Below are 6,463 nucleotides of genomic sequence, written 5' to 3' on the forward strand. Positions count from 1 at the left end.
CCCTACTGGTGGCACCAAGCTATAACTATTCCCCCCCCCAAAAAATTTAATTCAAACGGATTAAATAATAAAAGATTCATAAAATTTAAGTTAACCCTAACTCTTCGATGCAGTCTGACAGAAAACCGTATCCCTATAAGAGAATGGGCTTAGGGAAGATTCAGTCATCAGCAGTGTGTGTGTGTGTGTGTGTGTGTGTGTGTGTGTGTGTGTTTTAGTTTTAGTTTTAGTTTTAGTCTTCTTCTTCTCCTTTCGGCTTTTCCCTTCAGGGGTCGACACAGCGAATCAGTGTCCTCCATCTAACCCTGTCTTCTCATCCTCTTCTCTCACACCAACTACCTTCATGTCCTCTTTCACTACATCCATAAACCTCCTCTTTGGTCTTCCTCTAGGCCTCCTGCCTGTTAGTCCAAAACTCAGCATCTTTCTACCAATATATTCACTATCTCTCCTCTGGACATGTCCAAACCATCTCAGTCTGGCCTCTCTGACTTTATCTCTGAAACTTCTAACATGTGCTGTCCCTCCAATGTATTGATGTGTGTTATAGTTTCAGTGATGCTGTGTTTGTTTGTATTCCAGATGTGTCATTGTTACCACAAGGGCGCATCACAGGTTGTCGTGGCCGAGTGGTTAAGGCGATGGACTAGAAATCCATTGGGGTCTCCCCGCGCAGGTTAGAATCCTGCCAACGTCACTCTTTTCATAAAAAAGACAAGCAATGAATATCAGGGCTTTGAACCAGAACTTTTTGCCAATTGGTTCAATCCGAACAGAAACAGTATTATAACTTTTCCAGTTTTACGCTCCACCCAAGAATTGACATACCTGAACCAGTTAGAACAATAAAATCTCCAGTTACGGAACAGAGGATGGAGAATCAGCTGATGACTGAGAAGTTGTGGCAGCTTATGATGCAACAAAGTTTCAAAGTTTCAAAGCTTCAAAGAGTCTGGGGAACTCTGCTCTGAAAATGACTGTAGCCAATGAGTTAATGTCTAAATCAAATATTTTTTCTGATTGACAGACTGCAGTGTTTACCTGTTATGAATACAATCGAGGTTCGGACACTGCCTTTTCCTTGACTGTTGGTGATATGCCTCAACTTCTCTCCGCTTTCATCACACAATGAGTGAATGACAGGAAGTGAAACAAGAGGTCAGATATTTTTTCAAGAACGAGAAAAGAAGGTATTATCCGGTCACTATTATTTTGAATCCATGATTCTGTTCTATTCATTCATTCATTCATTTTCACAACCTCTGTTGCGATTGGCTGGAGCCTATACCAGCTGAATGAGGGTGTGAGGTGGGGTAATCTCCAGGCGTGATGCCAGTGCACCGCGGAGCCACACAGAGACACAGACAAGCACACAATTATTTGATTGGGCAATTATCCTGAATTACATGTTTTTGGAGGTGGGAGGAAGCCGGAAAACCTGGAGAGAACCCTCACAGACACGGGCAGAACATGCAAACTCTGCATAGAGCGGAACGCAAACCCGGAACCGCCTTGCTGTGCGGCGACAGTGCTACCCACTGTGCCACCACACTGCCCGGCGCCCTATTCTGTTGCAGAACATTGAAAATTAAATATATATTTTTTTTATTTTTTCTTCTTTCCTGATAACATACTGTTGGGAATTTTTATTTAACAATGGAAATGACCACAAAATGCATCTGGTTACATATAGATAGCACAACACTTAGATCTTATCTATTACATAATATTCTGAACACAAAAGTACACTACAAGTACAACTTATAGATAACTATAACTGATACATGTGAGGCTTAGTCAGGCTGCTGGTGAGCTCATTCTGCAAGGACAGTCTAACCCAAACATGATAAAGATCACGTTCAATGAACATGCGAGGCCCATTTCCAGAGGTTTGTTGCGTCTGTTGGAGATCCCAGTGCTATATCCTGACCAACTTGTAAACTGCTGAATTTCTTCAGTAAACCTTGTTTGGAGTACAATTTGTCTCATCATTGAAGAAACACTTCTCAACCGAGCTTAAAGAACAGGACATGGTTTTGTTCAGAGCAAAACCTTACAATACAAAAAGTATCTCCTTTTTGTTTTCGTTCCATGAACCAGTTGAAAGCCCTGATGAATATACCTTACCAAAGGTGGCTCTCCGAGGTTGTCATGACTGAGTGGTTAGGGTGATGGACTTAGTGTTTAGTAGGTTAGTTCAGTTGGCGGTTAGTACTTGTAATGAATGTTTGAGATATGCCAGAGAGAGTAGAGATAGACAAGATGATAAGTGAACTTATATCGGAGAGAAAGGGACTTAGCATAGCGAGGGTGTGCTGAGAGGGAATGAGTATGAAGATAGGGGTTAAAACTAACTTAAAAAGAAAGAAAAAAGCTTTGAGAATAAAAATGATGGTTAGCTATTAAAAAATAAAGATGATCAAGTTTTGGTAAAAGGGATGATGAGTGGTGTGTCTGAGTTTTGCAAGGAAGTGATGGAAGTGTGGGGAGAGTTTTTGAAAGAAGAGCATTAATAATAATAATTCAAACCTTTATTGATCCCCAGAGGGAAAATTCTCTTTACACTCTTATGCATGCATTTCTGTTAGTTTTTCAGCACATCACACACAGTGTTGTGAACAAGGCCCCTGAAACACAGCACACTAGGGGCCTGTAATCATGCAGTTAGTCCAGTCCAGGGGAGGAAGAGTGACGGGTCGCGCTCAGAGGTCGCGCCCCAATGAGCAGCTTGTGGTGGGGACGGCGCCTTGCTCAAGGGTGCCTCGGCAGTGGCTGGGAGGTGAGATGACACCTCCTACTGTCAGCTCACACTCCAAGGGATGTCATGGCAGGAGCGGGAATCGATCCACCGATGGCCGGGCGATCCGTCTTCAAGACATCTGCTCTACCGCTGAGCCACTGCCGATGAATGTAATAATGTGAAGCAAGTGTGGGAGCAGCTCGTGTTTTTAAACCCAAAAATCACTCACCAGGTGCTGTGGTGGCTGAGTGGGTGGTGTGGAGAGCAGGGATTAGGAAGGTGAAGGATTTAGTCTATTAGGTTATTTTGGGATTCGTGAGGGCACAGGTGATTGTAGATGGCCTTATTTCTTCCATTTACTCCATCCTAAACAATAACTTTCCAGCTTATGATAAAATCAGAATAAAAAGCAAATAGGAAGTAGATCTTAATAGTAGGTATAATGATGACAATTGGTGTAATCCAATTAAAATTGGTGAAGTTTAACGTCACCAATTTTAGGTTAATTTTACTCAAAATCGCTGAATTTTCATGTTTACCGCTGAAATACTGATCAGAGACCTGCGGTGAGGCACCAGCCAGCCGAGCCTCACCACAGATTGCGCAATAGCTCAGATAGCTGTGCTGGTATGCTATGCAGTGAGAATGTAATGCTATCTCTCTATATGTCGCTATTCGAATGTTCAAACATGTTTGCTTTATAAACTAAATTCCCGTAATTTAGCTAATGTATATAATGTACGGTGTTTTTTGTCAATAGCTGCATGTATGTAGCGTCTTTCTTGAGTTGAGCGGTCCTGAATCTGCTGTGAAAATGCACTAGGTGAGGCACAAAAATACCCGGCCTCATGGATAGGGGGCGCCTGTGATTCCAGGGATTTGTCTTGGGACTCCTCAGCCAAAGAATAAGTGAATGCAGGCTACGATCTACATTAAGTCAAGTGCAGCAATTTTTTTTTTCCTCTCGCCTATTCAAATGGAGGATTACATATTACAAAGTGAAGGAAGATACGGACAATTTCTACAAATAAGTTATTGATGCGTTTGTTCACAGAGAGCGGCGCAGGGACTTCATTTACAAGTAAACCTGACATATTAACAGGTAGGTGACGACATTACGTTTTTTTAATCAAATATGCTTATTTGTGTGTTACAGTTTGTATGTGTATATAATTCTGCAATGAGACGTTAACATAGCCCACTCACTGTTGCTAATTAAATGGTGAATAAACTACACTGTAGGTTAATATTTTTGTAAATCTGATCATGTGATCATGATGATTTTTGTGCCTCACCAGCCATGAACCTCACCGCACGTCACTGAACTAGAACTAGTGATGTCCACTTTGTTCATGCGCTCCGATACATTTCCCCGGACTTGGTGGACGTTCCCATGTGAACCACTGGAATGACATGACATGTTAAAAAGAATTTAAGACAGAAATGGAAAACTTAATTGTCAAGAGATATGACACATAAAGGACCTTAATGTGAGGTATACTAAAGAATATTTAATACTATTAGCTAGCACAGCAGAGTAAAAATGTATTCTGAAGAACTGGAAGGTGGAAATCTCTCCCTCCCGGAGACAATGGCTGAATGAACTTGCATCTTATAGCACACCTGAAAAGATCTTGTACAGCCTTAGGAAGAAACTAGCAACGTATCAAAAAATATGGGGATCATTTATGATCAGTACTACATGTACAATGACCTTTTATAATGTTTTAAAGGCCTACATGTGTTATTTATAATCGAGCAAGGAGTCTGGAATCCTGCACAGGATGTCAATAATTTCATATGAAGACAAGTAATGAATATACACCGACACCTTACCACAGGCAGCAGTAAAGGGTTGTAGTGGTAAAGGCGATCGATTTAAAGTCGGCTGGGAACTCCCCCGATGAAAGTTCGAATCCTGCCAACAATGCTGCTCTTTAAATATGAAGACAAGTAATGAATATGCGTGGATACCTTAACGAAGATTGTTCAGCCATGTTGTCGTGGCCGAGTGGTTAAGGCGATGGACTATAAATCCATTGGGTAAAGCAAAGGGCTACAAATCCGTTCGGGTCTCCCGAGCCAGGTACAAATAGTGCCGACAACGTCATTCTTCTCATTTGAAGACAAGCAATGATTATACCTTACCAAAGGTAAGGCAAAAAACTAGAAATACATTTGGCTCTGCCAGCGCAGGTTAGAATCCTGGTATAATTAAGTCATTTTTCATATCAAAAAAAGTAAAGAATATACACCGACAACCTTACCAAAGGCAGCACTTGGTGACTCCCCCCCATGCAGGTTGAAATCATTCTAACAACATAGCTCTTTTCATATGAAGACAAGTAATGAATATAAACTGATACCTTTACGAAGGTGTTTCACCCATGTTGGTGTGGCTGAGTGTTTAAGGCGATGGCCTAGAAATCCATTGGGGTCTTGCCGCGCATGTTGGAATCCTGCCGACAACGTTGTTCTTTTCATGTGAAGACAAGTATTGAAAAAATATGGATATCTTACCAAACGCAGTTCTCACGGGTTGTCACCACCGACTGGGTAAGGCCATGGGCTAGAAATCCATCGGGATCTCCCCAACCAGGTTCAAATAGTGTCCAACAACGTCACTCTCCTCAAATAAAGGCAAACTATGCATATACATGGACACCTTTATAAAAACAGATCCCTACTGTTGTGGTGGCTGAGTGGTTAAGGCAATGGACTGGAAACCTATTAGTGTCTACCCGGGCAGGTTATATACCTGAAGAGTAAGGAACTCTTTTCATATCAAGACAAGTAATGAATATACATGGATAACTTACTAAAGGCAGCTCTGCTGGGTTGATGTGGCCAACTGGTTAAGGCAATGGACTAGGAATCCATTGGGCTCCTTCCGCGCAGGTTCACATCCTGCCAACGATGTCACTCTTCTAATTTGAAGAGAAGCAATGAATACACCTTACCAAAGGTAAGGCAAACTACTAGAAATGCATTGGGCTCTGCCAGCGCAGGTTAGAATCGTGTAATAAGTAAGTCAATTTTCATGTCAAGACAAGTAATGAATATGTATGGATACTTTAACAAAGGTGGTTCACCAATGTTGTGGTCGAGTGGTTAAGGCAATGGACTAGAAATCCATTGGGGTTCCCTCCCCCCAGGTTCAAATAGTACTGACAACATCACTCTTCCCATTTGAAGACAAACAATTATTATACCTTACCTAAGGTAAGGCAAAGTACTGGAAATACAATGGGGTCTGCCAGCGCAGGTTCGAATCCTGCTGACAATGTTGCTCTTTTCATATCAAGACAAGTAATGAATTGACATGGATACCTTCCCAAAACAAGGTCTCCCAGGTTGTCGTGGCAGAGTGGTTAATCCGATGGTCTAGAAATCCATTGGGGTCATCCAGCTAAAATGTTTTAATCCTGCGCAGTAAGGCACTCTTTTCATATCAAGACAAGTAATGAACATACATGGATACCTTACTAAAGGCAGCTCTCACAGGTTGTTTTGGTCTGCTGTTTAAGGCGATAGACTAGAAATCCATTGGGGTCTCTCCGCGCAGGTTTACGTCCTGCCAACAACGTCACTCTTCTCATTTTAAGACAAGCAATGAATACACCTCACATAAAGGAAGGTTAAGTACGACACATACATTGGGATGTGCCAGCGCAGTTTAGAATCCTGAGTTAAGTAAGTCATTTTTCATATCAAGACAAGTAA

At 41.7% G+C, this 6,463-nt stretch overlaps 1 non-coding gene across 1 annotated transcript; it reads left to right on the plus strand.

Moving 5' to 3' along the window:
• Positions 1 to 614: 614 nt before the first annotated feature.
• On the plus strand, positions 615 to 697 carry trnas-aga (transfer RNA serine (anticodon AGA)). The gene has a single exon. It is a non-coding gene; the product is annotated as a tRNA-Ser (tRNA).
• Positions 698 to 6,463: the final 5,766 nt, after the last annotated feature.

The sequence above is a fragment of the Antennarius striatus genome, chromosome 4 (assembly GCF_040054535.1).
Source record: "Antennarius striatus isolate MH-2024 chromosome 4, ASM4005453v1, whole genome shotgun sequence".
Lineage (NCBI taxonomy): Eukaryota > Metazoa > Chordata > Actinopteri > Lophiiformes > Antennariidae > Antennarius > Antennarius striatus.